This window comes from Populus alba, chromosome 19 (assembly GCF_005239225.2).
Source record: "Populus alba chromosome 19, ASM523922v2, whole genome shotgun sequence".
NCBI classification, from domain to species: domain Eukaryota; kingdom Viridiplantae; phylum Streptophyta; class Magnoliopsida; order Malpighiales; family Salicaceae; genus Populus; species Populus alba.
In genome coordinates this window covers 2,067,289-2,075,222 of record NC_133302.1, presented here as the reverse complement: position 1 = coordinate 2,075,222, position 7,934 = coordinate 2,067,289, and positions in this window count along the sequence as shown.

The window sequence follows — 7,934 nt, the reverse complement described above, 5'->3', positions numbered from 1 at the left end:
AAAAGCAGGTCTCTTTTGTCAACCGGGTTGTTGGGGAGGTTTTGACAGCTTTTCCACACGGCAAATTAATAAGATCATCTATCCAAAGCGTTTTCGGCTGTTTCTCCATCTCTCAGCCGGTGATTCAAATGGATATAAATTTCCGCGAACCTTTTTTCAAAGCCTCGGAGCTTTTCTCCCAAGGAAGACTTTGACTGGGCTCTTCAACAGCTGAACCTTCTGTTTTTACTTTTGATTAAGAAGTTAGAACTTCCCAATTAACACGATTTTCTACACGGCAAAAAAATATGTTCTCTTCTAGCATTTAATATTTATTTTCACGTATATTTTGTTGATGTGATGAAAGAAAACATACATCAAATTCATAGTTTTAAGATCCGGCATGGTAGTTGGGCCCGGTTTAAGATCTGATTTTAAGTTTTGATCAAGTCATCGAGTCGGTCGGTGTCAAATTTTTTTAAAAAATAAAAATCATTTTAAAAAAAAAAAAGTCAACATATTTTTGCAGCTGGGTCTTGCCGGTCACCGTTGTCACATCGAGTTTTTTTTTATTATTTTTTTTTTCAACCCGGCCTAGTTTTCAGCCCCGGGTCGGTCGGGTCCCGGGTTTGATCCGTTCGGGCAGGGCCAGATTTCCAAAACCATGCATAAAATGATAAAAACCAATTTTCCGAATATTCTCATTATATATATCCATCAAGTGTACGATTATTAAATAAAAACTACTTCAAAATTGACCAAACAATTAATATTTGTTAAAACCATTTAAGAACTCATCGTCGTGGTTACATTTAACATTCTCTCACTTGACTTGAGTAATATTATCTTATTCATGGTTTATTAAATATATTAATATTAAAAACCCATAGAACAATGCTAACATAAACATCAATCACACCATATCTATAATTAAGTAAAGATAACTAATATAAATCATGATAGTTGTACATCATCAATTGAACATAATTCCTTCTAACGTACTATAATATTAGTCTTTACTTAACATAATTTCTAAATAAGAAACATATAATTTTTCCAACAATAATATTTTTAATCAAAGACAATTCATGTTTATCAATAATGATGTATGTCATAACTCAAATTTTTTTATTTTTTATTTTTATTTTTACTATATTTTCTATAAATGATGAAAAAATGAAAAATAATAAATAAAAAATGTTGAAAAAAATGAAAAAACAAAATGCAAAAATGATGATGAAATACAAATAAAAATGAAATGAATGAAGAATAAATTAAAATCTAGGTTAATTCAATATAATTGGAAGTTTGAGGACTTAATTAAATTTTGGTTTAGTTTAATTAACCAAATCAAGGGCTTAATTAATTGCAGAATTAATAAGTTTTGGGACTTAATTGAACTTGTAATTAGTTTAATTAATGGAATCAGGGGCTTAATTGACAAATTACCAAAGTTTGGGGCTGATTTAGGTCACAATTGCAAGGAATGAAAATAGAAGGACCAAAAGTGAAAATATCGGGTATTGTAGGGAGCTTAATTTGATTTTTTATAGGGTAAATTTGAAAAAATTACAAGTTGAAGAGTCAATTAAGGACTGGATTGGAAACTTCAGAAACCAAGGACAGGTTCGTACACGGCACAAACATGCAGTGGTCCAATTAATGTTTATCCAGGGGCTTCATTACAGAATGTCAAAACCTAAAGCACCAAATTGCAAACATCCGTTCCCATCCCGAAAACGGCGTCGTTTCAATATACAATATGGGGAGAATAGGGGTGAACAAAACATAACCAGAGGAGAAAAACCCAGAAGTGCACAGGGGACGCAAACAGGGGGGCGAACAGGGGAGGAGCTTTTCCCAGAAAATAGAAGAACACGCAGGAAAACTAGAGAGAACAGAAAAACCCAGGAACACACAGACAGACAGAGAAGAAAAACTGAAGCGTTGTCCAGAGCACGCCATCACCATCGTTTCGACCTTGTCTCCCCGCATCATGCTTAATGTGGCTTGCACAAAAAAAATGTGTTTGGCCTAAAAACATTCTTGTACCTTATCTTTTTATTTTTATTTTTATTTTGATATCTTACCAAATGAGTTTCTTTGTGATATTAAAAAGTTTTAAAAATATTTGTGGACCTTTTGAATTTATAAGTAGGTGCTTGTATTGTTTTCTTAGATATTTCACTATATAATTAATTTATGAATTTTTTTAAAACTTTATACATGTATAGATTTTAAATCTATTTTTATTAGTTTATTCATTTATGTCAGAGTTATAAATATATTATATTATTATTTTTGCTAGTGTATATCAACATTAAAGGTTAAAAAATATTTGTAGTGGAGTATATGTCAGGAATATTAAAAATACATTCATAAGGATTGTTTTTACTTTTCATTAAAGTTAAAAATATTTGTAGTTGAGCATAATCTCATTCAGGACTTCGTGAACAACACAGGCTGTAATTGGTAACGTCTAACTTCCTAGTCTGGTGGTCGCATTGTTTTTACTTTTTATGAACTGAATGGTTCCTTGCCTTAAAATTTGTGTTGCGAAACTGAAAAATTAATGATGTAAGATATTATTTGAAATAGTTTTATGATGCAGTTCTGAAATTATCTTCTTGCCTAGTTCAATGGAATCCATAGCAAGTGTCAGCGAAACAGAGGATGATAAGTGTGAAAGAGTTGGTGCCTCAAGAGGATGAAAACGAATGACCATTGAGGAATAAATTCTCCGATACCTGTGAGTTTCTATCGTTGGCTTCTTTCGAAAGTAACAAGTCTGATTTTCAGACATCATCGTTCTCTCCAGATGATTAAGGATTTCTTGCACTTGACTCAGAAGCGGGCAATGATCACTCTTGCAGCAGATCGTACTCAGGCTTTAAACGATCAAGCTAAACATAATAAGCCAATGTTATCGATTCCATGAAGATATGCTCTCTATTCATGATAGGGTTCATCAGCAACTTCTAATTTCTACTGCTTCGTTTTATACATGGAAATCTGTTCAGAAACTTCCTACAATTGTTAAGATAAAATATTAATCGGTTAAATTAGATGAATTGAATTATTATTATTTTTTTTACTTTTTTTTAGGGCAAACATAAAAAAAAAGGCCTCCAACTATATAATTACCGGTTTCATCCATTCTTCAGATTTTCCATCCATATTTCCATCCAATTCTGTTTTTTCTCTAAGAAACAATGCCATTTTACACTTTCCATTGAGTGATTTAAACAAAAGTCCTTACTTAAAAAATCAAAATAGATTTAAACAAGAGACTGTTTGGATGCAAAATTTGATACTACCTCACAGACGTATCCGATTCTAGTTTTACTTTTTCTTTCATTTTTCTTGTCAGATTATTTTATTTAGGATTTTCTTATGCTTATTCTGTTTTATGGCAGAAGTTTCACGCTCTTTATCAGGTCAAACAACAATGTTCTCTACGTTCCATTGGAGCAGAGCACAAATAAGAAACAAATAATTTGCAAAGAACCATTTCCGATTGCAACCCAAAAACACTACCATCAAATTACACAAGCTTTATTAGCAAGGTGCATTTTTCAAGTACCTCTAACTTCCAATACAAGATGCATTGCTTACAAATCATATACCAGTACTGCGAAATGCAATACGTTAACACAGCGTCACTTCTGGCAAAGAAATTGGAACGAATGGAAGAATCTTGATCGTATCTGTACTTTTGTGGACATTTCAATCCACTTATCATCTTGTTAGTGCGGCGGAACCATCTCTCTGTTGAGTATAGAATGATAGAAGAATTGTTGAGTTGGTAGAAGAATGATAGAAGAATTGTTGAGTATAGAATGATAGAAGAACTGTATGATCATGCTGGTGAGGTATTCGGTGATGGTATTCGAGCTGCTTAGGGTCTCAAGTTTAATTAAAACAGGGCAATGTCCCAATCAAAAAAGCGTGGAAATTAAATGAACTTCTGTTAACCTTTTGTTTATTTCATGTTTTATAATGCCATTATCGTCGTTTTGCAAATGAACACAGGTCTGAAAGAAGATAAATTCAAGAAAAACAGAAACAAAACTACTTTGGACGAGCAAGGTTACAAACTACTTTGAAATCTTTCAGATAAATTGTGACTAATCCAAAGTTAAGGGCAGATGCAGAGAAAGGAATTAAAACATGCTCACCAAGAACGGTAGGTTAGTGAAACATAGTGGGGTCCCAAAACCACAAAGTGTGTAAAAAGACATCTTAGCATTAGGATGCTTCCACTTCTTCCACTGATTCCCACCATTTTTTTTTTTTTTTTGTTTTACATGGATTTTTTCAAAAGAAGGAGGAGATGGCTAGTCATTGTCAAGCAACTGAAGACAAATTAGCATGTTGGAGAGAATCGCAAATCAGTTTTGCACTACAGATGCTTTCAAGTTCAGGCAAATATCCATAACAAGCAAAGCGATTCAGACCAGAAATCATACCACCAGATGGCAATGGTGATGAAGCTCAACAAGACCAAGAAGATGAAAGCAAGCTCTCCATGCTATCACAGTCCTTAATGGTGATCATGACTTCATGTTCTGTTGCATACTTCAATGATGAAACTTCGCATAAACCTGAAAATCTCCACTGCTGATTCCGAAGTCATTCAAACCTGAGTGTTTAAATTTACTTGTGTGAAAATTTGTATTCATATTCGTTCCACAATCGAACACAAATTTTGCCCAGTGCTTGAGATTTGAGAAACGCTGCGAAGTCAGAGACTTGTTTAAAATGGTATTCCAAAGTTTCCGACTTCCTCGGGCAAGCTGCTTCTGTTCCTATAATTATAACTGGAGGACGTAATAAGAATCCAGGACTATCTATCTTTCCTTTATTTTCTCTTTTATATTTGCATGTTCTACTTTGAAAAAATAATTTATTACTAGTTGGCGATTTAAGGTGACTTACTGAATAGATCTATTCTTTTATAAGGTTACTTTAATGATAAATAAATATAATGTTTTTTTAGATGTTCATCGTGGAGAAATTTGATGGGATGGATATATATAATGTTAAATTTTAATTACAAAAAAAAAATTGAAAAACATTATTTGTGCTCATTATAAACTGACAATATAAATAAAGAAAATTTCATTTGAACCAATCTGGATGTTTGATGTAGGCGGAATTTAAAAAAGGTGTACGTGTTTTTTCATAGGCTAGGAAAATCAACCTAGACAATGAAACAAAATCAGAATCCTAACACAGAAAATTAAAAATGAATTCAAAAATAAACAATAATTCCAAAAAATATCTAGAAAAAATAATAAAATTAGTGTAAACAGTAATCTCCATTAATCTCCTCCATTTTCTCACATTCTCTGACTGTAAACTTCATTTGAAGAGATGACAAGAAAAAATATCCATCTCTATTGATATTCAAATTACCCAAAACAACCATTTTACTTTCCACAGACCACTGTACTTGAATTCCCAAAGTTTATCTTCCCTGAACTGTCCTACCACAGTCATCCAAAGGTAATATCAACAGGATTAGCCTACCAGATTATGGAGGGCTAATGTTATCAACAGGAAGATGTTGATATCAACATTAAATGAAGGCTAATAATATCAACGAGATAATGGAAGCTAGAAATACGAAGAAGGCTATATTAATATAAGGCCATGTTTGTTTTTTGAAAAGTAGTTTCCGGAAAATCATTTTCCAAACTTTTCTGTGTTTGTTTGCAATTAGAAAAGTTGGTTAACAAAAAACACTTTTCAGTCAACGGAAAATTTGGCTTGGTTTTCAGGAAAATGTTTTTCCTTTTAAGCTCCATTTGTTTGCAGGAAAGTGAATTCCGGGGAAAGTGAATTCCGGAAAAGTATTTTCCGATGTTTGGTAGTGTTATGGAAAATGAACTGGAAAACACTTTCCAGTGTTTGGTTGTGTTATGAAAATGAACTGAAAAATAATTTATTAATGAATTAAAAAATTTTTTTTTCAAATTTATCTAATATATATAAATATTTAATCACTTACAATAAAAAAAATGAAATCTAAAACTGTATAATGATGAATTTTTTTTTATTATATCCTATATTCATACATAGCTTATTTTATAAAATATAACTATATATATTATATCATTATTATAGAGAAATAAGTCTGTGAAATATTTTTACGAAAACCTATTAATATATTTTTTTCAATTTTAAAAGCTTAAAATAAGTTTTTTTGATATGAATAAAATTTTTCACTATTCTATTTGTTTAAAGCACTAGGAAATAAAAAAAAAATGAAAAAAACAAGGAAAATGAAATACCAATAAGAAAAAGGCTAAAGAAAAATAAAAAGAAATAAAAGAAACAAAGCAGTCATTATAATAATAAAAAAAGGGATGAAAACTGAATCCATCACACACAAAAGGGGACAAAATAGAGTTTTATATTAATAAAAAAGAAAAATAAAAATAAAGCATGTGTTTTTGGCAAAGTGCAGATTTATTTGGATAGGGTGTGGTGGATGAGGTGTATGTGGTCCTGTGATTGGTTACAAGAGAAGGAGACAACACACGTGTTTTTTTGGTAAGCAAAGGAAAAGTGTTTTCCTTGGAATAAGAGAAGGAAAGTGTTTTCCTGCCATAAAGCATTTATCTTTTCATTGACCGGAATCACCTTTCCTTTGACTAGTTTTCCAATGGTTACCAAACAAAGGAAACTAGGGAAAATGGTTTCCAGGAAAATGAATTCCTGGAAACAAACAAAGCATTTTCCAAACTTTCTTGTGTTTGTTTGCCATTAGGAAAGTTGGTCAACATAAAACACTTTTCCAGTCAAAGGAAAATTTGGTTTGGTTTTTCAGAAAAGTGTTTTTTCCTAGAAAATTTGGGCGGAAAACACTTTCCGAAAGTTGTGAAAAAATTTAGAAATGTTTATTATTTGTTGATTATATCAAATTTGATCCTCAACTTTTGATTTCTATATATATTTTGTTTTAAAATTATTTATTTTTCAATTCATCTTCTTAAAATTTAATTTTATATTAACTTTGGTCCTTATTTTTATAATTGCTATTTGTCTTTTCCTTATCATTTTTTTATTGAAATTTTTTTATCTATCAAATTTGGTTCTCATTCTTTTGATTGTTACTTATTTTATTTGAAATAATTTATGAAATGTTGATTATTATTATTTTAATTTCTTCATCTTTTATTTTTTTTAATCTTTTAGATTTGATCTCTATTATTTTGATTATTATTTATTTTATTTGAGATAATTTATATGAAATTATATTTTTTTTTTCAATTTCATTCTCAATCAACTTTTTAGTTTGTAAGATTTGTTCCTCATTATTTTAATAAACTTGAGAAAAATAAAATATTAATAAGTTATTTTCTAGCTCATTTTTTCATGACATAACCAAACACTAGAAAATATTTTTCAACTTATTTTCCATTACACTACCAAATATCGAAAAATACTTTCTCGATTCACTTTCCCCGGAATCCACTTTCCAAAACAAATTACTTTCCAGCAAACAAACGGACCTAAATACTTTTACAATTTGATTAGCCATATCAAGTTATAAAATCTAATAATATCGGTTGTATTATATCGATATTATCAAAATATTAGAAGTCATATTATATTTGGTATTAATATAATTTTAAAATAAACGAGTACTAATATCAGTACGGTTGTATTATATCGGCATTATCAAAATAAATGAGTAATAATATCAACAAGATTATGTTAATACCAACATTAAATAAAGATTTGGATTTTAAAGGCTAATAACATCAACAAGATTATGATAACATCAGCATTACTAAGTGACATGTTTTCTTCCGAGATAATGAAAGTTAGAAATATTAACAAGGTTATGTTAATATAAATATTTTTATAAGTTGATTAGCCTTATCAAGTTATTAGTACTGATGGAATTAATTTGATTGAAAATAAGGATTTTTTTATTACAGGAA